Below are 25271 nucleotides of genomic sequence, written 5' to 3' on the forward strand. Positions count from 1 at the left end.
TGTATTGAACATCCTTGCATCTGTGGAACAAATCCCACTTGATCATGGTGTATGATCCTTTTTACACACTGTTGAATTTGGTTTGCTAATATCTTGTTGAGGATTTTTACTTCTATATTAATCAGTGACATTGGCCTGTAATTTTCTTTCTTTGTAGTGTCTTTGTCTGATTTCGGTATGAGGGCCTTGTAGAATGAGTTTGAGAGTATTCCCTGCTCTTCAATTTCTTTGGAATAGTTAGAGAAGGATAGTTTTTTTTTTTTTTTTTTAGCTCTTGTTTATATGTTTGATAGAATTCCCCTGTAGAGCTATCTGGTCCTAGACTTTCGCTTGTTGGTAGGTTTTTTTGTTTGTTTTTTTTTTTTTTCAGATTCAATTTCACTACTAGTGATTGGTCTCTTCAGGTTGCTATTTCTTCCTGATTCAGTCCTAGAAGTTTGTATGTTTCTAGAAATTTGTCTTTTTTTTCTAGGTTGTTCACTTTGTTGGTATATAACTGCTTGCAGTATTTTCTTTTTTGTGTGTGTGTTTCTGTGATAATGGTTGCTATTTCTCCTCTTTCATTTCTTATTTTGCTTATTTGGGTCCTATCTTTTTTTCTTGATGAACCTGGCTATAGGTTTATCAGTATGCCACTAAAATAACCAGTGGGTCAATGAAGAAATCAAAGAGCAAATCAGAAAATATCTTGAGACAAATGAAAATGGAAACACAACTTTCCACGGGTTTGTGTTTTCCCATTTTTCTTCTTGTAATTGATTTCTAGTTTCATACTGTTGTAGTTTGGGGAAAAAATGCTTGATATCATTTCTGTCCTCTTAAAATTGATGAGAGTTGTTTTGCGGCCTAGCATGTGATCTATCCTGGAGAACTTTCCACATGCACTTGAAAAGAATATGTATTCTGGTGGTTTGCGGTGGAATGTCCTATAGATATCTATTCAGTACAACTGGTCTAATGTGTCAATATAAGACCACTGTCACCTTACTGATGTTCTTTCAGGATGCTCTGTCCATTGATGTATGTGGGATGTTAAAGTCCCATGCTATTATTGTATAATTGTCAATTTCTCCCTTCATGTCTGTTAATATTTGCTTTATATATTTAGGTGCTCCTGTATTGGGTGCATATATGTTAATAAGTATAATATACTCTTCTTGTATTGATCCCTATGCCATTATGTAATGCCCTTCTTTGTCTTTTGTTACAAACTTTGTTTTAAAGTCTATTTTGTCTGATTTGAGTATTGCTACCCCTTCTTTCCTGTTGTTTCTATTTGCATGAAATATCTTTTTCCATCTTCTCATTTTCAGTCTGTGTCTTTAGCTCTAAAGTGAGTCTCTTGTAAGCACCATTTAAATGGGTCTTTTTTTTTAATCCAATCAGCCACCCTATGTCTTTTGATTGGAGCATTTTTTTAATCCAATCAGCCACCCTATGTCTTTTGATTGGAGCATTTAGTCCATTGGCATTTAAAATAATTATTGATAGGTATGTACCTATTGCCATTTTGTTACTTGTTTTCTGGTTGTTTTTCTAGTTCTTATCTGGTATTTTCTTCTTTTAATTTCTTCTGGTTTGATGATTTTCTTTATTGGTATGCTTGTGTTCCTTTCTCTCTAGTTTTTGTGTCACTATTGTGGCATTTTGATTTGTGGTTACCATGGGGTTAGTATATGTTGACATATGACTATAGCTACTTGATTTAAGCTGAATAATCATTTAAGTTTAAGCACGTTCTAAAAGATCTGTTTACCCCTTCCCCCACATTTAGTGTTTTTGATGTCATATTTTACAATTTCATGTTTATCTCTTTAGTGATTATTTTAGTTATAGTTGATTTTATGGGGTTTTTTTTTTTTGTCTTTTAATCTTCATACTAGCCTATTTAAGTGGTTGTCCTAGCCTTTACTGTGTATTTGCCTTTACTAGTGGGATTTATTCCTTTCCTATAGGTACTTACCTTTTATTACAGACTTTTTCACTTATAGAAAATCCTTTAACATTTCTTTTAGAGTTGGTTCAGTATTGATGAATATTTTAAATTTTTGCTTTCCTGAAAAGTTCTTTATCTCTCCTTGTATTCTAAGTCATAGTCTTGCTGGGTAGAGTATCCAAGGTTGTATGTTTTTTCCCTTTCAACACATAATATATGTGATGCCACTCCCTTCTGGCCTGCAAAGTTTCTGCAGAAAAATCAGTTTATAATTTTATGGGGTTCCCTTGTACATGGCTCTTTGTGGTTCTCTTGCTGCCTTTAGAATTCCCTCTTTAATACTTGCCATTTTAATTATATCTTGATGTGGGTTTGTTTGGGTTCATCTTGTTTGGGACCCTCTGTGCTTCCTGTACCTGGATATCTTGTTTTCCTTCCTCAGGTTTGGGAGGTTTTCAGCCATAATTTCATCAAACATTTTTGACCTCTTTCTCTCTTCTCCTTCTGGGAGCCATGTAATGTGAATTTTAGTATGCTTGATGTTGTCCTAGAGGTCCCTTAAACGCTTCTCTTTTTTTAAAATCTGTTTTTCTTTATGCTGCTCTGTCTGGGTCCAATATTCTATCTTCTAGATCATGTATGAGGTCTTCTGTATCACCTAATCTATGTTAATCCCTTCTAGTATGTCTTTCATTTCAGTTATTGTATTTTCAGTTCTGACTGGTTCTTTTTATATTTATCTCTAGTTCTAGTTCTTTGTTTAAATTCTCACTGTGTTCATTTATTCTTTTCCCTAATTTAGTTAGCATTCTTATTTACAATGCTTTGAACTCTTTCTCTGGTGAATTATTTATTTCTGTTTCATTAGTTGTTTTTCCAGCAGTTTTTTCTTCTTCTTCCAATTGAAACAAATTCCCTGTCTTATTTTGCTTAACTTTCTCTGTCTCTATCAAATTAGGTGAAAAAGTCACCTACTGCAGTCTTGAAGGGTTGTTCTTATGTGGGAATATCCCTATACAGTCTGCATGTGCCCAGTGGCTTTGGTGGGAGACATGGATCTGACATGAGCATGAGTCATGTCTTTCCCTAGGGTGCTATCACCTGGCTAGGAGGTAGGGCTGGAGATGGAGTGGCTAGAGCTAGAGCCAGGTATGAGCCAAGGCTTTTCCTCTGCTCAATAGCCAGCACCACCCTATTGGGGATAGGGGTAGGTAGTAAGTTGCTGGAGCAGAAGCCCTGAGGGTGGGTCTAGGCTGGCTCCATTCCCTTTAAGTGTGTGGTCTCTCCCCTCCTAGCACTGGCACCCTCACCCTAGAGAGGAGCAGTGCTGGAGCAAAAGGGGCTGGTGCAGGTGTTTGGCATGGGTTTGAGCGTGGGTTTTGGTGGCCCTGGCTGCTGTCAGGGCCCAGGACCATTTCTGATAGCTGCCTCAGTAAGCATCAGTAATGGCTGCCCTCCCACCAGCTGAGATGCCACTTCAAGCCTGAGTTGCATTGTCCCTCACGATGGAGCCTCTCCCCTTGGCCCCTGTAGCCCTTGCCCTGTGTGGACCTGCATGGTGAAGCAAGTGGGACCAAAGCGGGCACTCAGCTCAGGCTGAGGTGCCTGGGCAGTTGCAGGAAACTGGCCAATGTCCTGTGCAGTTTCAATTCACCCTCTGTACCTTGCGTCGGGAGTAACGAAGCATGCCTGTGTTCCTCATGGGCAGAGTCCAGGCTTCCCACAGCCTTCCTATTAATCTCACCAGCCCTCCAACTAGCCAAGGGGACTTTATCTTCCTGGTGTTAGATTCCAGCACTGGAGAGCCCAATATGTGGCTCAAACCACTCACTCACCAGGGCAGATCTCTGCCTATGTAATCCCCCTCCTGAGTTCCATCTCAGGGGCACAGGTCTTGACTTGATGGCTTCTTTTCCCTTGACACCAATTCCATGTGGGTATTTCTTACAGCCTTGGTTGTAGAAGACTCTTTCTGCCAGTCTCCAGTTAGTTTTCAGTGAGAATTGCTCCACATGTAGATGTATTTTTGATGTGCTCCTGGAGGGAGTTGAGTTCCGTGTCCTCTCACTCCACCAACTTGATTGTGCCCCCTATTTTGATACATCACTTTTACTTCTCAGGTTCTGTTCAAGCTTTGTTGACATGTATTTCTGAAAGGCCTGGGGGTAGGGAACAAAGACTTGTATAGGTACAAAGAAAATGATCTTACAGTGTCCCATTCAGTGTTTGGTGTTATAAGATAGTACAAAGCATCCCTTTGTTTATATGTCCACGTAAAATTTGAGGTGCCTTGAAGTGATTCTGGAGATTTGAAATGATATTCTGTGTAGATCACTCTGTAATACAGATCTCAAAGCTTAGGACCTGGAGTATATGAAACATTTTAGGGAAATATCTGTACATTGAACCCTGAGCATAAGGAAAGAATCATGCTGACTAGATAGGCTACTTTGTCAAGAATCTAGACCAACAAGGTTTGGTACCAAAGTGGGTGCTACTGTTTACTGTGTGACATGGAAAAGATTCAAAAATTATCTGCAAGAGTTTACTGTAATATTAACTCATAACAATGTTACAGGCTTTTCCCGAGGATCAACAGAGGTAGTACATGAGTACAGCATAGAGACAACATGGTTTAATGGTTTGGGGCTCCAGCTCTGGACTGAGGCTGCCAAGATTAAACCCGCTATACTTTCACTTACTAGTTGTGTGACTTTGAGAAAGTGATTTAATCTCTCTGTGCCTGATTTTCTGATCTAGAAACTGAGGATTGTTTTTGTCTTACAGAGATATGAAAATTAAATGAGATAATGCATGTAAAAAGCCAAGGCAGATACTAGAGTATAATGAATGTTCTGTAGATGTATTTCTTTTCTTTTGTTTCATTTTACATATGAAAATGCTTTATGAAAGGAAGGACTTTATTAATGAAAAATATTATTAGTTAAGACATCTATTAATTCTTATTCCAGTCAGGAATATAATGTGCAATATAATACTTTTTGTCACACCCTGATTAGAAAATATTTTCTCTAAATACTTTTTTTTTAAGTACAAAAATGCATTTAGAATGAGTTTCAAAGGAAGAGTTTCTATTTAAATTTAATGTGATGCAACCACAGGTTTTCTTTTTGGCAACATCTTATTTCATTTTTAGCTTTCACTTAATTCCTTATACTTTATTTTGTGGATTCATTACTATGCAAATACATATGCACTATATTCAAGTACATGCTTTGAGGATTATGTTACGTTATATCATTTCACAAGTAAACAGCTTGCATCCAGTTTTCTCAAATTACAAGTGTTTTATATAGGTTGATATAAGTTACTGAGTCCAGTCAATAACCAAGATCTTTCCTGTGAACTAGGAAAGCACTATACTAATTCTCCACAGGTATTAATGGTAAAAACGTTGTAAAATATCAATTACATTACTAAAAAGATGTATATTGGCTACTGATTTGCATAAAAATATAGCTTAAAATCAACTGAAAATCTATATTATAAGATTATTATGATTGTTCTGATTTTTCAGTTTATAAATTAACTTAAGTTCTCCTTTCTTCATCCTGGTGTTGTTTTTGTGCCATTTTAAATTATTTGGTAATATCCCCAGATTGTATAAAATAGAAAAGAATTAGAAATGAAAGAAATAATGTTAAAAGCCATTTCATTTTTTACTTTCATCAGGACAGATAAAATGTTGGAAGGGAAAGAGCTAAAACAAATTGTTTTAAAGACTTAATTATTGATTTCATCTTTCAAAGCTTTAGGTAAAGAGGTGTTCAGAAGAGATAGTTATTCAGCCACTTATTCTGAAGCAAAAAAATAGGTTATTTTGCCTTCATTGACAAGACTTCAAATATTAAACACCAGCATATTGAGATTTCTCAGATAGCTCAAAGTTTATTAGAATAGAATGGAATAAAATAAGTCAGAATATGTAAGACGTGTTCTCTTTAGCTAAATAGCAATTAAGTCTTATGAATTACTTTCAAATTGAGTCTTAGTTTCAAACCAAGACTGGCAACATATTTAAAATTAAATAGTTCTGTGGTGATTCTTTTTAATCCTAACAATATGAAGAAATACCAGCATATATTTAAAGTATTTAAAAGATCTTACTGTGTGGACTTTTACTGACTCCTTTTGCCCATTATTGAGAACAGTGTCAGGCACATACTAAATGCCCATTAAATATTTGTCTAATTGAATGAATGTTATTCTTAATAATATTAGGAGTTTTTTTGCTTGGGGCTTTTTGTTTATTTGTTTTGTTGTTGTTGAATTTAACCCAGTAAGAATTTACATTCCAGGGAACAGAAATATCTATAAAACTAAATGAGATGATACCACCTATCATTGAAATGTTTCCTCTTTTTGGGTTTCCTTTCCTGTACACACACATAGTACAGCTGTTATTACTACTATTGATAGTAACCTTCAGTTTTCTTTTGCTATGTGAGTAGTGAGCTAAATACTTCACCACAGTTACCTGATTTCATGTTCAAGCTCAGTTTGGGGGATGTTTATATGCAGTATAAATCAGAACACCTTAAATAATTATAAGTAACCTGGTAATATTATCTGTGCTAAACTTAAATGTTTCATACATACATTTTTGTAAATGCCTGGAAAATTAAAACTTAGGGAAGTTATATACTGAATTGTGTCCCTCCTCACAAAATTCCTATGTTGAAACTGTAAATCCTAATACCTCAGAATATGACCATATTTGGACATAGTGTATTTACAGAGGTAATTAGATTAAAATAAGGTCATTAGGGTAGGCCTTAATCCAATATGTCTAACGTCATTAAAAGAAGAGGAGATTTGGACACATAGACGCATACAGGGAAGAGTAAGTGAAGACACAGGGAGAAGATGGCCATCTCTAAGCCAAGGAGAGAGTCTTGGAACAGATCCTTCCCTTATGGCTGTCAGAAAGAACCAACTCTGCTGACACTTTGATCTCAAACTTCTAGCTTCCAGGCCTGTGAGAAAATAAATTTCTGTTGTTTAGCCACCCAGTCTGTGGCACTTTGTTACAGCAGCCCTAGTAAACTAAAACAGAAATAAATGTCATTATATAAATGACTCATGTTTAAATTTTTCATTTTCTTATAGTGTTTTCTCTTCCTTAACCTAGTTCCAGATTAAGGAAGCTGATAGAATACCGCTTTTTTGTTCCAGTGTGTAGAATTTTCCATTCTTTGTGACTTTCTGCTCAGTTACTGGCAGATCTATGCAAAGTTAATGTGATGGCAGTGGCTTGCACATACAGTAAGTGACATTATCAAGGAGTCAATAAAATGACACAGTTTTTTCAAATGTAATACCAATTTTGGGATATAAGAACATGGTTAATACAATGGAAGAACCATTAGCACATACAACAGCTTTGCTTTATTAACATCACTGTTCATGTTAGCAATTTTGATCTAATTTAAGTGATGTCCCCATTATGGTGGCAAATTGTGTTTTCATTAATACAGTGGAAAAGCCATTAATATGAAAATTGCTCATTCAGAATCATATTAGTGAAGTGCTTATCTTATTATCACCAAGCCAATTCTAACCTAGGTGCTAATAAGCAATCTGAGTTGAAGCATCCCATAGCAAAGGCATCATCATACTGCTTTAGGAGGCTCTTATTGGCTTTCTTATGGTTTCTTGAAACCTTTTACTGCATTATTTAAAAAGTTATGTAAATTAATGTCAACACTGTTGTTAGTTTATTTCTGAATCTTATTCTATAAATTTTATATAAAGACACATACATCCTACAACTTCACATTTGGATATCCTAATTACATCCCTGTGTATCTTCAGAATATTAATAAGTAGTGTGTATAGGTTTGGGTTCCTTTGTTTTAAGCAACAGAATATAACTACCTTATGCAAAGAAACATACTGAAATGGCTATGTGGGAGTTCACAGAATAAACAGGTGGGACTTGCTTAGAATTAGGAACAGATTTCTAGAGGGCTCTAGAAAGTGAACCAGACCAATGATCATTCTAGCAACAATGGTTGGGTCAGTTTGCTCTGTCAGAATGAATATTTTCATCCTTCCTCCTGTTTTTGTATCAATCCACAGGCCTCAAGTCCTGTGGCAGATAACCTGAATAACTTAGCTTAGGTTCTGCATCTGGCTGCCTGTTATACTAGGGTAACCGGGAGGGTCTGTTTACTTTTGTATCTATCGTGTAAGACCACACGAAATATGGGAGAGGAAATCTTACCCCACTAATAACTGTGGTGCTATTGAGAAAGAAGTAATTGGAATGTAGTCAAAAACATCCCACTGTAGTTATCAAATATATGATGAGTATTCTACCTTATAGGGAAACTGTGGTAGACATTACTTCTACTCATAATTACCTGGCTCTCTGAAACTTTCATCCTCTGGAATCACGGCCATATGAGTTGTTTCAGCCAAGGATATGTGAGCAAAAGTGAGGTGTGTTTCACAACTCCATCTCAATTTTTAATTACCGGTGCTCAACTCCTCAATTTTCCTTTCGCTACCACTAAAACCAACAACCTTGCAGATGGTAAAGCCTCTGTCAGCTGGGGTCCTAGAAAGCAGCAATGTAAAGTAGAGGTCTTCACTAAAGGTAGTAACATACAACAAAAACAAAAAACAAACATTGTCAAAGTCACAGATATATTGTGGGTTTTGTTACCCAGCCTATCCTGGGGACATATGTGGTATGGCAGAAGGAATGTAAATATTGTTAAAATATAAGCTCTGATTGTTATTGAATATGTGACCCTGGGGAATTTTTAAAATTTCTCTGTGTATCTCTTTCTTCATTTATAAAGTGGGAGAATAGTTACCAACAGCATGGGTAGGATGTTATGACATTACCTACAGCCTACAGAGTAAGAAGAAAAGAAGGCTAAAGTCAGAACACTGGGAAATATCAGTAAAGTAGTAGAAAAAATTAGTTGTTTAAGGAGACTGGAGATGAACAACTAGAGAGTTAAGAGTAAAACTAAGAGAGGAGAGCTACAGAATAAGAGAAAAATGCTTCAGAAACAACAAGGTATGAAATATGTCCATAATATGACAACTAAGAGATAATCGATGACTTTATCAATAGCAATAGACTACTTTGTATTTGTTCCAAGAGGGTACGAGGTACTTTATATTAAAATATTAAGTAAGAACTAAGCACACCATGAAAACAGGGAAAATGGAAAATATTTAAGTTGTAGTGGGGGAGGGGAGGGAAAGCATACAAACGAAGGAAACCTGAGACTATAACTTATCAAGAATATCTCTGAGCATTTTGATAAACCTGTTAAAAAAGAAACATGATGCATCACAATGAGTCGTATAAGTAAAACAAGATAAATTTTGTGGAACTATTTTCACACAGATCTCTCCCATAGGGACCCTAAAGTAACTTAAAAGATGGTGACCTTCTCAAGCAGTTGTTTGCCACATGACTTACTTCCACTGTTCCAAAATTTGTGTGCTAAATAGAAATCAGCATTATGTGGTAGCATTTCAGTGAAATGCCTATAATCGTATAAGGTTCCAATTCTTGGTGAATTTAGAGATTTGTTGAACTAACTATGCTAAACACTAAGATGCGTTTGACATTAAAAAAATGTTTTAAGTTAGTTTTCAGCATCTCCAGAATGAATTTGGATCTTGTCTTGGCCAGATAACTTAGTTATTCTGAAAAAAATACATCAATTTCTTACACCAAAATCTGTGTTAAAAATTCCTAAAACCTTCCCATTTATACATTGCACCATAGTTGGGTTAAGAACTTTAATGAATTCCTCCCTGATAGATAATGGTCTTGGGAACACCATGTTTTCTGACTCATTTTCTCCATTTCTATGATGGGAAAAAAATTCCAATCTCTTTTGAATAAAAGATCAAGCACACTCCCTGAGTATACATTACCCAGTCTTTAAGAGTATAAATTCAATCATGAGGAAATGCATTAGACCACCTACAACTTCTTATGCCTCATGTCCTTTAAAAGAGAGCTAATTTATAATAGTTTGTGATTGTTCTATAATTTCTTTTGAACAAACTTAAATTTTTTTTCTCTATACTTCAATACAATCTCTTCATCCCCTTAAAGGATTTAGTTTTGGATTAAAATCTTCCAGGTGTGTGTGTGTGTGTTGCATTGAGTTAATAGCAGTGCTACAATATACTTTATGAAAGTGAAAAAGAGAAATAGTTACCTTTTACTTTCCCACGACAGTATGAATTAAGTGAAATGTGTCCCTCTGTGTATTTATTTCCAACTTAGATTGGAGTTCTTTCATCTTTTGTATCATGTGTACACATATCGCATGCTATGTAATGAGGCTGATCCAACCAATCAACCTTTTTAGACGTACACTGTGTTTTCAATGCAGGCACTGTAAGGGAGCAGGATTTCAGCTTGGAACCTTGATTAGGATCATCCCAGGGTGGGGGCCAATCACTATGTCAAGTGTTGGGACTTTATTGCTGGTCACTGAAGGAGATGGTCATGTAGACCCTGTGATCTTAAGATTTTCCCTTCTCTTTTAGGGGACAGATGTGTCATCCAAGTCCCAGGAATAATGGGGTACATAAACTACAGATCAGGGGCAGCTGTGTTCAGAAAGATTAAGTCCACATCAGCATCATATCCAGTGTATTCTAGACCACCCACAGGTCATTCTTTCGTTCCCCCTCTCTGGATTGCCTCCAAGTATATTTTTTAATGAGATTTTCATTGAATTTTAAATCAACATGCCAACTTAAAGAGAGAGCAGATAGTAAAAAAATGTAATGGAATTACAAAGTGGAAAGTATAATAGTCACTGGCTGTTGAAATTAGATTTTATTACTAGGTTTATTTTTTGTAGGAGGCAAAAGATATGGTATATGTTCTTATTTTGAAATTACAGTAAAATATTAACCAACTTTCAGGGGGCAGGGTAGAGGAGCATTTTTTCAGTTAATGTCCTGTTGCCCAGTAAAGATTATCTTTTCCTTTAGGCAGTATGTTACTGTTTGATGGGATTTTTTGTTTGTTTGTTTTGTTTAGTTTTTTTAGCTGTTGCTGTTATTATCCCTTGGTGAATGTTTCCCATCCAGGATTTAGCCTATTATTCCTGAGGACAGGTATTCAAATCTCTGCTTACTTTAAGCATAAATACATTGGAGCTTTTTTACTCCTCTTGGATTTTCTCACCAACTTCCTAAAAATTGGGAATTCAGCATGTCCTGCTCTTTTCAGTCCTATAGCAGAAAATTACCAGCAAAACTGGTTACTGGAAAGACATATGGTTCACAAGCTATTAAACTTCAAGCTGAGGTTTCCTGAGAGTTTCTTTCAAGATTCTTGATAGTAACGTTTGCCTAAGTTTATTGAAACTCTTCTATTATTATCTCCTGGATAAAAGTATATCCTTCTACTACAGATAACATTACTGGATAGTTTTGCAAAAATAGAAGCTGCCTTTATCAGTTTCTTTAATTGAGTGTTTATTATCTACAGAGACCAAATTTCAGAACTACGGAAGAATACAATATCCAAACAAGTTTGTTGGAGAGGGAAAAATGCAGTCCTATTGATCCTTAGGATTAGAAAATAATTTATTAAAATGTGAGTGGTTGTGTATTTGGGTGTCTGCTCATTGAAGCTCTTTTAAGTAGGTTTTTTTTTTTTTTAAAGACATAGCTTTTCTGTGTGTGGACTAGCTTCTGAACTTTCCAACTTAAATTATATTGTTTTCAGGCTTTTTTTTTACCATAAACTTTGTTGTTGTGTCTCCTGTTATGCCTCCTGTTACTTTTTCTGATTCTATATACCTTCATTAAATACTTTGGTCACCCACATAATAACAGAATCAGACTCAGGACAAGGATTTAAGAGTAAGAAGTTCATTTTGGAGGTGATTTCGGGAGCAATGGTAGGAAAGTAGGAGTTAGGAAAGTGAGATATGAAAGGGAAATAAGCCAAAAAAGGATGAATTAAAGAACCAGATACTGTCATTGACTGGGGCTAAATCCTGTTGGGGACGTCAGGGAGATGGAATAGAAGTGCTTCAGAGTTGTTTCACTCCAATGGTGTGGAATTTGTATTCAAGAATCCCTAACGAGCAAATAGAATCCCTAACGAGCAAACACAATCCCTAATCAACCTGTCAATGGTTTTGCTGCTACTTTCTCAGTCACATGTTGGGTAGGTTTCTTTTATATTGGAAGAATATCCTAGAAGATGCAACTTGAACTGGCTTAAGCAATAAGGATTTTTTTTTTTTTTTTTTTTTTTTGCCGTATGAGGGCCTCTCACTGTTGTGGCCTCTCCCGTTGTGGAGCACAGGCTCCGGACGCGCAGGCTCAGCGGCCATGGCTTACGGACCCAGCCACTTTGCGGCATGTGGGATCTTCCCGGACCAGGGCACGAACCTGTGTCCCCTGCATTGGCAGGCAGACTCTCAACCACTGCACCACCAGGGAAACCCAGGATTTTTTTTTTTTTAATTCACAAAACTAAAATGTGCTATGAGAGTTCTAACTTCAGGTATGGGTGAAGTGCAGTAAGCCACAGTTGTTCTTCAGTGGACCACTGGGATGGAAAGCACCAAATTAGGTTAGACTTATTTTTAAGTGTTGATAGAGGTAAGAAAGGGTCAGAAGGAATACAGTGGCCCACTGAAGAACAACTCTGGCTTCCAAATTCTCTCTATCCCCAATTTGGAATAGTGTAGTCACGTCTAGGGTTTTATTTTAACTATTTGGGGGAATAAAGATTTTTTTACGCTAATTCGAAGCTGTGAGTATAATGCCTAGAACTCATGGTTGCCATCTTGGCACTGTAAGGAGATAGTCTATCTGAGACAGACACTGTCACTGACAAATAGGATGGTCTTACTCTCTAGACCCAAGTCATGAACCTACCCTGGCAGTGATTGGGTGTGTAGGGGGCAGTAAGGGAAAGTAAAGTGGGGTGGAGTCTAGCTGTTCCAGAGATCATGGATTGAGATGGGGAGCAGGGGTCAGTTCGAGTTGTATTTTCTATCATTTGATTCTCCAGATGAAAATCAAGGGGCATTTATGAAAAGAAGACAGTATGGATTCTGACTAGCATAGTAAGTGTCTGTCTATCTAAGAGTAGAGCCAAGAGACGGGAGAGCAAAGTATGAAGGTTGATAAACATAAAATAAGTCCTTGAGTAAATGCAGTAAGTGTCTGTCTGTGCAATAGAGCATATCCCACCATGGGTTTTGACTGTCTATCCCCAATTTGGAAATGGTCCCCACAAACAAACCTCTCAGTAGGTTCCCTAGCCCACAATTGGGATTTGTACACTCCCCAAATTATAACTCCCATTTTGGGCTGTTTAAGAACACATCATTGTCAATACATTAAAAAAAGACTGATAATTCTGTAACTTTTAAGTTATATTAAATTTAAACCAAGCACCAGAAGCTACCTACCCGTGTGTGAATTACTTCTACTCACAAAGTGATACCTAAGTTCAAAAACAATTCCTGTAGAAAATTGTTTTCCAGTGGGTTAGGTGGTTTTTCAATGAAATTAAAAGGAACTTGATAATTGTTTTTATTTATAAATAGTCTAAAAAGTTCTTCAAATAGAGAATTTCCTAAATGTCTATCAGGTGTTATGTATTACTCCCCACATCTTCATGCTATAGTAATATCATTAGTCAAGCCATCATTTAAGATTTATAAACTTAAATCCCTATCACAGAATCTGGTAAACTCAGTGTCTCACAGTATCTTTGGAGTTTCTGGGGAGTAACAAGTATCATTGACTTGAACACTTCATTGCTGTTGACTCATTCCCTGATCCTGGGTGAATTCCTTTTCCTTTGCTTTGCATCTCACTTCTTGTTTATGACACCTCTGCTGGACTGTGACCCAGTTTCTTCATTTCCTGAAGTACCACACAAGGCTGAGGAAATAGCAGAATTCTGCTAAGTTTAGGGCAGACATTCTCAAACTTGAGCACACATTATAATCCTCTGGTGGGCTTGCTGAACCCAGATTTCTGAGCCCCATCCCCAGAATTTCTGGTTCTCCTGAGAACTGGCATTTCTAACAAGGTCCTGCATAATGCTGGGGCTGCTGGTCAGAGGATCACACTTTGAGAACTGCTTGTTTACAGTAATAAGGCAGAGTCAGGGGAGGGTTGCATTACTATGCAGGTAACATAAAATTGAAAAATTAGACTTTCTAATTTTAAAAGTCCTCAACCATATCCACCTTCAGGAATTTCTCAGTAGTCGTATTCTAAGTAGGGAACAAGTCTTCTCAATCTTTTCTCTCCTTCCCTCCTTCCCTGGTTCCTTTACACCTCTCTAAAGCACTGGCTTGGGAAACCCAGAACTCCTCTTACTTTATTATATAAAACACTTGAGTTATTGTCATCTTTTGGCTCAAACCTGGTCTTTCCAGGCCAAGCCTCTGGGCGATTGATTTTTCTGAACTATTTTGCTAAACAAAGAAGGTTCTTTCCTATTTACATATTTCTGTGACTGGCTCTTCAACTAATAGTTTTAGTCTCTCAAGTATATTATATTTTGTAATAGATTTATGAAACAGAAAGCAAAAGTTCCTAATAATTCAAGTCCTCGGTGTGTCTTTAGCTAGTTTAGAAATTTTTATTTTCATTGCATGTATCATTTATTGTATGGCTATGGTCATGATAATAAATATTGACTAAATTAACAGATACATGAATTAATAATTTTTTTATATTGGAATATAGTTGATTGACAATGTTGTGTTATGTTCAGGGGTACAGCAAAGAGATTCAGTTACACATGTGCCTATTGTTTTCAAATTATTTTGCCATTTAGGTTATTACAGAATATTGAGCAGCGTTTCCTGTGCTATATAGAGTAGGTCCTTGTTGGTTGTCTTTTTTTTTTTTTTTTTTTTGGCGGTATGAGGGCCTCTCACTGTTGTGGCCTCTCCTGTTGTGGAGCACAGGCTCCGGACGCGCAGGCTCAGTGGCCATGGCTCACGCGCCTAGCCGCTCCGTGGCATGCGGTATCTTCCCGGACCGGGGCACGAACCCGTGTCCCCTGCATCGGCAGGCAGACCCCCAACCACTGCGCCACAAGGGAGGCCCTGGTTGCCTATTTTAAATATAGCAGTATGTATATGTAAATCACAAACTCCCAATCTATCCCTCCCTCACAGCCTTACCCCTGGTAACCATAAATTCGTTCTATAAGTCAGTGAGTCTGCTTCTGCTTTGTAAGTTCATTTGTATCATTTTTTCTTTAGATTTAACATATATGCAATATCATATGATATTTGTCTTTCTCTGACTTACTTTACTTAGTATGATAATCTCCAGGTCCATCCATGTTGCTGCAAATGGCATTATTTCATTCTTTTTTATGGCTGAGTAATATTCCATTGTATATATGTACCACATCTTCTTTATCCATTCATCTGTTGATGGACATTTTGGTTGTTTCCATGTCTTGGCTATGTAAATAGTACTGCTGTGAACACTGGGGTGCATGTATCTTTTCAAAGTATGGTTTTCTGCGTATATATGCCCAGGAGTGGGATCGCTGGGTCATATGGTAGCTCTAGTTTTAGTTTTTGAAGGAACATCTATACTGTTCTCCATAATGGTTGTAACAATTTACATTCCCACCAACAGTGTAGAAGGGTTCCCTTTGCTCCACATACATTTACTGTTTGTAGACTTCTTGATGATGGCCATTCTGACCGGTGTGAGGTGGTACCTCATTGTAGTTTTGATTTGCATTTCTCTAATAATTAGCAATGTTGAGCATCTTTTCATGTGCCTCTTGGCCATCTGTATGTCTTCTTTGGAGAAATGTCTATTTAGGTCTTCTTCCCATTTTTCAATTTGGTTGTTTTTAATTTTTTTTTTTTTGATACTGATCCACATGAGCTGTTTATAGATTTTGGAGATTAATCCTTTCTCGGTCGCATCCTTTGCAAATATTTTCTCCCATTCTATGGGTGGTCTTTTCATTTACTTTTTGGTTTTCTTTGCTGTGCAAAACCTTTTGAGTTTAATTAGGGTCCCATTTGTTTATTTTTGTTTTTATTTCCATTACTGTAGGAGATGGATTGGAAAAGATCTTGCTACAATTTATGTCAGAGAGGGTTCTGCCCATGTTTTCTTCTAAAAGTTTTATAGTATCTGGTCTTACATTTAAGTCTTTAATCCATTTTGAGTTTATTTTTGTGTATGGTGTAAAAGAATGTTCTACTTTCATTATTTTACATGTAGTTATCCAGTTTTCACAGCACCACTTATTGAAGAGACAGTCTTTTCTTCATTGTATAGTCTTGCCTCCTTTGTTGTAGATTGTTTGATCATAGGTGCATGGGTTTATTTCTGGGCTTTCTATCCTCTTCTATTGATCTATATTTCTGTTTTTGTGCCAGTACCACACTGTTTTGATGACTGTAGCTTTGTAGTATAGTGTGAAGTCAGGGAGCCTGATTCCTCCAGCTCCATTTTTCTTGCTCAAGAGTGCTTTGGCTATTCGGGGTCTTTTGTGTTTCCATATAGATGTTAAGATTTTTTTGTTCTAGTTCTGTGAAAAATGCCATTGGTAATTTGATAGGGATTGCACTGAATCTGTAGATTGCCTATGGTGGTATAGTCATTTTGACAATATTGATTCTTCCAAACCAAGAACATGGTGTATCTTTCCATCCGTTTGTGTCATCTTCAATTTCTCTCATCAGCATCTTACAGTTTTCTGCATACAGATCTTTTGCCTCCTTAGGTAGGTTTATTCCTAGGTATTTTATTCTTTTTGATGTGATGGTAAATGGGATTTAAAAAAAAATTTTCTCTTTCTGATCTTTCGTTATTGTATAGACATTCAAGAGAGTTCTTGCTTCTGCTGTCTGCCCCCTGGTGAATGAGGCTGGTCTACGAGGCTTGTGTAGGCTTCCTGATGGAAGGAACTGGTTCCTGCCCACTGGTAAGTAGACCTGGGTCTTGTCCCTCTGGTGGGTTGTGCTGTGTCAAGGGGTGTGTTTAGTGGGCAGCTGTGTGCTCAGGAAGACTGCTGTGTTCCCGCCCTGTTGGTTGTTTGGCCTGAGGCATCCCAGTAATGGAGCCTACAGGCTGTTGGGTGGGGCCAGGTCTTAGTGAGAAAATGGCAGCCTCCAAGAGTACTCCCCAGAAGTACCGCCACCAGTGTCTTTGTCCCTGCAGTGAACCACAGCCACCCCTTGCCTCTGCAGAAGATCCGTAATACCGGCAGATAGGTTTGGCCCAGGCTTTTATGAGGTCACTGCTTTCTGCCCTGGGTCCTGGTGTGCTTGAGAACTTGTGTGCACCCTCAAAGAGTGGAGTTTCTGTTTCCCCCACTCCTATGGAATTCCCAAGATCAGACCCCACTGGCCTTCAAAGCCAGATTCTCTGGGGGCTCCTCCTTCCATTGCCAGACCCCCAGGCTAAGGAGCCTGATGGGCTCAGAACTTTCACTCCTATGGGAGAACTTCTGTGATATAATTATTTTCCAGTTTGTGGGTTGCCCACCCAGCAGGTATGCGATTTGATTTTATCATGATTGTGCCCCTCCTACTGTCTTTTTGGATGTACGATATCTTTTGTGGCAGGTTCCAGCATTTTTTTTTTTTTTTGGATGGTTGTTCACCAGTTAGTTGTGATTGTGGCATTTTTGTAAGAAGAGGTGAGCTCATGTCCTTCTACTCTGCCATCTTGTCTCTGGCCTGTTCTAAAGAACCTATATACAAATTTTTGATATTACATCTTACAGTTAACATGGATAATACAATGTTTTTTCAGAGTGAAAGAGGCAGAATACTGAAATGATATTTCCTCATTTTCAAGGCTGTCCTGATTGGAAGGCAGGGTGACATTATTATTAAACCTAGGCTACTAAACCAGACTACCAGGGTTCAAATTTAGCTCTGCAACTTTATAGCTGTGTGAACCCAAGAAAGTTACTTACGCTTCTTGGTCTTTTTGTTTTCTCCTAAAGAATATTCATGACTGTAGTACATTCATTAAAGGGTCATTGTATGATTAAATGAAGATCTAATACATACATGTAAAGCCCTTAAACTAGTGGCTGGTGTATCATGAGTACTTCATAAATATCAATTCCTCTTATTATGAGGAACTTCTACTTCTAACAGATATTATTATTTCTGTTTCTACTATATTATTCAGTTGTAACCTTTGTGGGAGAATTTTTACTTTGGCAGAAAAGAAAGTCCTGCATTTACGTAGAACTCTCTAAGAACATACTGCTGAATATGTAGGTCAGGTACCAGAAATATTGGAGTCCCTCAAATTCTATTAATGGCCTCCCTAACTCAACATGGAATTAGGAAAATTTCAGCATTAAAGATTTTTTTTCAAGTTGCACTTTCCATCAAATTGCAGTTGTCTGAGTTGAATATTTACTCTACGAAGACCTAAGATAAATTATAAAGTATGCTAAACTCTTATAAAATTTACTTTCTGCAATAAGGGATAGCATTACAGGTCATCACAAGAGAGTGATATTGCATTGCTGATTTTTTTAAAGATAAGAAATGCCTTAAATAGTATCAGAGGCTAATTTTATATGGTTTCAAGAGACTTGTGCCAACTGGTGTGTGTATGTACATCGTCAGTGTAATCAGTATCATTGCTATCACCCTGTTTCTCTATATAGAGCAGGCAACTGGTAACTTTTATCCCTATAATTTGTATCCTCCTCCTGCACTTGTCAGTTAATTTGTTCATTTCCAATTTTGGTAGATTCTCCAATAATGCATGCTGGCTCAAACCCGTTTTGTAAGCATATTTTTCAAGGTAAAATAGCATTTTGTTTTCATTTTCATCAAAAAGAAAAACAGTAGGAAACGTTTTTTACATCACTCTAAGTTTTTACAATCCAAATTTTCGGGATGAGCAGTGAGATTATCGCTTTGGCTTATCTCTTCTCTTTTTTATGGGCATTGTCTTCCTTCCCACATATATAAACATATAAAAAAATACATGTTCAAACTATTTTCTTGTACTCTGAAATAATACTGGTCATCAGTGTTAGCAATTTCCTTGTGATAAGAGATCAAAAAGTTTTTTTACATGTTCTAAATAGTTTACTATGAAAAAGATATCTGACGCGTTTTACAACAGCACTTAATTTTTATATGTAAAATAACTAAGAAAGTGCTCGTTACCTGTCAATTCTATACCAGGTAAGTGATGCAAAACCAATAATCACTTAGTATCTTTAGAATCTCTTAATGTTTTACTTTCATTTTTGCAGGCTGTGGAAAGCTAAGTAAGCTATTTTCTTTCTTTTATAAATTGTAGCACACTATCAAAGGTTTTAATGAAGGTGAGAGATCTTTGTTGTTGGTGGTGGTGGTAGTAGTAGATCTTTTTAAAGAAAATTACTTTTTACAAAGTTTATGCTGATTGGGACCAGAGCATATTAATTGCTGTTAAATATTTGTAGTTTCCAAAGAGGGAGAAATGTTCTCACGAAAGGTATCAGGCAGAATGTCCGTATCTTTCGTCCTGTTCACTCCTTTCTAATTCCTAACAAACTCTTAATCTAAGCCTGCAGAGTAACCCCTGACTGAGTCAGCTCATTCAGATGTCCTGAAACCATGCTGGCTCCTTTTTAGTCTCTTTTCCTTCAGCAGATGTGTAGTAATGCCATTAGTAGATCTTTGGGGAATTTTCCTTTCTGCTCTTCACCCTCATTACTCCTGCCATCTGGTCTGTTTCTGTTTTACTTCTCTTCAGCAGATGTGCTCCCTCCACCCCTCCCACACTGACCTGAATGAATCTCCTCTCTTGCGGTTTAGCACACCCATGAGTCTGGACAGGTACAAGGGCAGACAATGGAGCAGTACCAAGGTCTCAAACCCAGATAGATATGAGAGGGGAGACCTATTACTGTCCAAAGCAAGGAGACTTATGTTTATAAATCTTCATAGGCAAAGCTATTTCTTTCTTTTCTTTTGGCTCCATAAGGTCAACGTGAAAACAAAATCCCCATTTGTTGCCAAATGAAGATCATGTTCTGTAGGAGCCAAACTTATGCTCTTATTTTGGTCAGAACATTGTGGCTCATATCACCGAAATTTGTCCAGCATTTGATATTCATGGAGTACAAGTGGATACTTGCTCATAATTTGTCGAGTTACCTGTTTTCGTTGAATATATTATGTTGTTTAAATATATTATGCAAGCTCAACAATGTACTCATTCTTATAGGGACATCAATGTAGAAGATAAAATCCATCCTCAAGTAGGTATTAGGTGTGTTGAGAAACATGACTAAGCTATGAAATAACTGTCATCAGTGTAAGGCCACATTTATTAGTCCTAAATGATGAAGTACATTATGAAATACAATAGAATTGCAAAGAATGACGACTTAGTACTTGGAGGAAAAAAAGAGGAAAGCGGATGATGAGGGCAGTTTGCCCACTGAGATGAAAACATCTGTTTGATTCCTAAATTCCATTTAAGTGTTATTTTAGTTAAAATGATCTGAGATAAAGTTTTAAAAAGTATTCCACAGTAAAACCTGCTAAAATGACAGGGATTAGATTAAGCAGCAATTGATAAAAGTTAAGATTATACTTCAGTGTCTATCTTTACAAAAGAATCTTTTTGTAAAAAATAAAATTCTGCATGTCTATATTAGCATGAATGATTTATGGGTTTTGTGGGATATAGTAATGGAGAAATTAATACTTTATAAAAATACATGGGAGGGCTTCCCTGGTGGCACAGTGGTTGAGAGTCCGCCTGCCAATGCAGGGGACACGGGTTCATGCCCCGGTCCGGGAAGATCCCACATGCTGTGGAGCGGCTGGGCCCGTGAGCCATGGCCACTGAGCCAGCACGTCCAGAGCCTGTGCTCCGCAACGGGAGAGGCCACAACAGTGAGAGGCCCACGTACTGCAAAAAAAATCATAATAATAATACATGGGAACTTACGTGGAATAGCATGTTTTGAAGTGCCTGCTGACCTCTTGGGGGCCTTCACCAACAGGGTGGGCACAAAGATTTGGCGTAGACAAGGAACAGAAGTAGTACTCTGTTCTCTGCATGATGAAGATTCCCTTGTCCTTTGTGATGGAGCTCCATTGACTCTGGGGCCAAGTGTATTCCTTTGGAAAACGTTTAAATGAAATTATGCATGAAAAGAATCTGAGGGAGTCCCCTAATGTAAAGAAGCACTGAAGGGCAATGAACTTTGTGGTCAAAATAGGACTATATCACCTTGCTGAAAGGATATAGTTTGTATTAAATAAATGTATAGAATGAAGTTACATAAAAATAGAGTTAATAATTATAAAAACATTAGAAATCATCAAAGAAAGTTTTATTTCAAGAATAAGACATAAAAGTTAACTTTGTATCCTCAAATTATGTATTTTTCAGATTAGTGTAGTTTCTCAACAAAAATGACTGACATACATATAACATGCCAAAAAGCATCTCCTACATTTTAAAATATATTATGAAAACTATATAACTCTGAGTTAAGAATTTTGGAATAACCTCCCTTTGATATTTTTCTAACATGAATCTCATCATTATATAAATTCAGACCTAGGTACAGAGTGCTGAGAAACATGAAATTATTGAATTATAGGGTTAGAGGGATCTGAATCCTCATCATGTCCAACAAAATTGTATTGCTTTTAGAGTAAGTTTAACAATATCAAATAGAAAACTCTGTCATGTTTTAATGGTAATTATATGCACAGAAAACCTGGAAGTTCAAAAACCAGGAAGAAACCAAGGCTTACCTGTCCATAGCATCTTAAAATTAGAGTTAAAACCAAATAAAGAATTAAATTGCCAATTTACTACTGTAATTACTAAACTAGATGTTTTACATGATAGAACCATCATGTGTATGTTGACTTGGAAAGTATGGAAAACTGAAATGTCTGAGGGATTGTGGGGATGTGAATTGGAGCTGCAGTGACTATAGCTTAGATTTTAGATTTGGGCGAGGTTAATTTTGGGATCAGAAAATAAATTGGATATTTAGGAAATATTCTATGAAAATTGGACCCATATGTAGTTCTTAAAGGAATTTTGGGCAAGTAAGGAAGTCAAGTCATTAATGAAGGAGGGAGTCCTTGTCGACTAGTTTCAGAGGAAATATGTCCTACAGAGTGTTCACATACCACAAGGATAAGAGAATGACCATGAGAACAGCAGGGAAAGTGGGAGTGTGTATGAAGACAAGAATCTTCTCCAGTTAAGAGGGAGAACTTGAGCTGAAAACCAGAGGTGTTTGTTAGAATGGTAGCAGAGTGCCTCTGGAGTTGGGCCATGATGGAATCTGAGGTCAGGAAGGAAGGTTTAACACTAGACATAAAGAGATGAGGATTTTTCTGAGACCCGAGAGGAAGATGAAAAGGTACATGCAAACTGAGCAATATGTTGAATTGGGACAAAGACGCAAGCTGAAGCTCATGAACTTAGCCTTCCCAAGCACATGGGAGTGGGAACACTAGTTAAAAAGAGCAAGGAGGGGCTTCCCTGGTGGCGCAGTGGTTGGGAGTCCGCCTGCTGATGCAGGGGACGTGGGTTCGTGCCCTGGTCCGGGAAGATCCCACATGCCGCGGGGCAGCTGTGCCCATGAGCCATGGCCGCTGGGCCTGTGCGTCCGGAGCCTGTGCTCCGTGGCGGGAGAGGCCACAGCAGTGAGAGGCCCACATACTGCAAAAAAAAAAAAAAAAGAGCAAGGAGATCTTAGATCCTAGAGGAGAAGAGAAAAGGGGTGAAACAAGTTGGACGCATACTGGGGAGCCAGCAGAAGATGAATAAAAAGGGTTGCCTAGCAGCAATAAGAAACACCTTGCAGTTGGACTACCATACTTTATAAGATAGAGTCAGAACACTAGTTTTATATGTTAAAACTTTGATTTGTGTCCTGTCAGCGTTGGCCAAACTGTTTTATGGTGGTTACTGAGATCACATGTCTCCCTGAGTCTGTACAATGAGTAAGTGATGTTGCACTCATAAGAAGAAAAATGTATTTATTACTAACATTTACTAGCACCCCCCCCAAAATTCTTAAACTCCCTTGATTAACTTTATTTCTGTAAACAGCATCACTATTCAGCTGTTCTTGACTCATTTTTGTCATGGGTCCAAGAAAAAAAACAATCTTGGAAAACCACTGTTTCCATCAGCTGAGTTCAAAATGAGGCAAAAAAAACAAAAAAACAAAAAAACAAACACCTGCAAAAACTGGGCAACTGAAAAGCCAAGAAATCCAATCTGCTTCCATATAGGAAACAATGACAGAGCTGAATCTGAAGGTAGCAGCAGAAATGAGGTCACCCTGCTATTATCTCAAAAAGACGTTTTATTTATTTGGATTTTTAAAAATTTGTTCTTTTTATGTACTGGGTGTTGGAAGAGAAAAAATGATTAAGCAACTGAAAATGCTTTTATGTTTTAAAGTTATACAACATTGCTAAACCCCAAACAGCAAAATACTCTTCATTTTCCATGTATTGGTATACAACAGACACAAATACGTGTCTAATTCTTTCCAAAACACAAGCAGGAGATGTAAGTGGAATGAAGCCTTTATAAATGTGTGGCTTACAGAATGATAAAGTGAACATTCAGAAAGTAAACAGAGAAAAGGATTGTGAAAAATTTCTAAGATATTGTATAATTAAAGTCATAGGAATTTTGATATGAAAATGTCTTTTCTACAAAATGATTTTAGAGCATACTGGCTGCTCTACTGAAGCAAAAGAGAAAAGGTGATTAAGTGATGTTTATAGTGAACACTGAACGAGAGTTCAAGATAGGTCAAAAGGTTCAAGTCAGATACTGCCAGGGGATTACCATTATTGCTATGCTAAGCAGAGAGATAAATGTGGGGCACAGGGTTTACTGACTTTCAAATATAAGCATCAACCACCAAACCTCTCCAGATTCCATGTGCAAAACCTTAAATCAACATCAATGTGAGAGACATTTGATAAGACTATATTCACAGCTTCTACCTTTTTCCCCCTCAGGTTTAAAGCCAGTGCTGTTTTAAATCACTGTGTAATAAGATCACTTTACTTTCTATAACATTGTTCTGTTACATCTTTCTTCTTTTTTCATTTTTATCATTAATTCTGCATACATGATGTGGAACATGAACACACTTCAAAGAAAACTAAACACGCTGGTTTAAATGTAGAACCTATTCTAGTATCTCAATAATCATAAATAACTTTTATCACATTTTAATTATATCTTGGGTCTATATTGTTTTAATATGATTATAGTTCAAGAGACATCCAATAGAACTTGGACTGTGATGCATTTGCATACATATAAATATTTTTTAAAAGCATTGGAAAAAATATTTTCACTCAATTTAATTGCCCAGTGGTTTCCCTTAATTTCCTATGTTGAGGGTGGGGGAAAGGGGTAGAGAGGAAGGAAGGGAGAGAGGGGGAGGAAGAGATATTAGCCCCAGCCAATTGAATGATAAAGTAATTTCTAATATACTACAAGAAGCTGACTGAGGACAGACTGAGGAATTTACTAAGTAACTGACTTCCTGAACTTCAGACGTGCAGCTTGAACTGGTTTCAATTTCTAGACTCCAGATGATTTCTTTTTCTTTTTTTAAATTTTTATTGGAGTATAGTCGATTTACAATGTTATGCTAGTCTCTGCTGAACAGCAAAGTGAATCAGCCATACATACACATATATCCATTCTTTTCTTTAGATTCTTTTCCCATATAGAGCATTACAAAGTATTGAGTAGAGTTCTCTATGCTATACAATAGGTCTTTATTAGTTATCTACTTTATACGTAGTAGTGTGTATATGTCAATCCCAGTCTCCCAATTTATCCCTCCACTCCTCTTTCCCCCCTGGTAACCATAAATTTGTTTTCTACATCTGTGACTCTATTTCTGTTTTGTAAGTTCATTTGTATCATTTTTTTTTAGATTCCACATATAGGAGATACCATATGATATTTGTCTTTCTCTGACTGACTTCACTTAGTATGATAATCTCCAGGTCCATCCATGTTGCTGCAAATGGCATTATTTCATTCCTTTTTATGGCTGAGTAATAGTCCACTGTATATAAGTACCTCATCTTCTTTATTCCTCTGTTGATGGACATTTAGGTTGCTTCCATGTAAATAGTGCTGCAATGGACATTGGGGTACATGTATTATTTCAAATTAGAGTTTTCTCTGGTGTATCTGGTAATGCCCAGGAGTGGGATTGCTGGGTCATATGGTAGTTCTATTTATAGTTTTCTGAGGAACCTCCATACTGTTCTCCATAGTGGTTGTACCAATTTAC

General features: G+C 37.1%; 1 long non-coding RNA gene across 1 annotated transcript in view; it reads right to left on the reverse strand.

The window, feature by feature from the left end:
- Positions 1-1824: 1824 nt before the first annotated feature.
- LOC117202209 (uncharacterized) overlaps positions 1825-25271 on the reverse strand; it is a 263569-nt gene continuing 240122 nt past the window's right edge. Inside the window, exon 3 of the long non-coding RNA XR_004484411.2 lies at positions 1825-4095. This is a non-coding gene — a long non-coding RNA (uncharacterized LOC117202209). The remainder of the gene's footprint in view (positions 4096-25271) is intronic.

Source organism: Orcinus orca, chromosome 3, assembly GCF_937001465.1.
Source record: "Orcinus orca chromosome 3, mOrcOrc1.1, whole genome shotgun sequence".
Lineage (NCBI taxonomy): Eukaryota > Metazoa > Chordata > Mammalia > Artiodactyla > Delphinidae > Orcinus > Orcinus orca.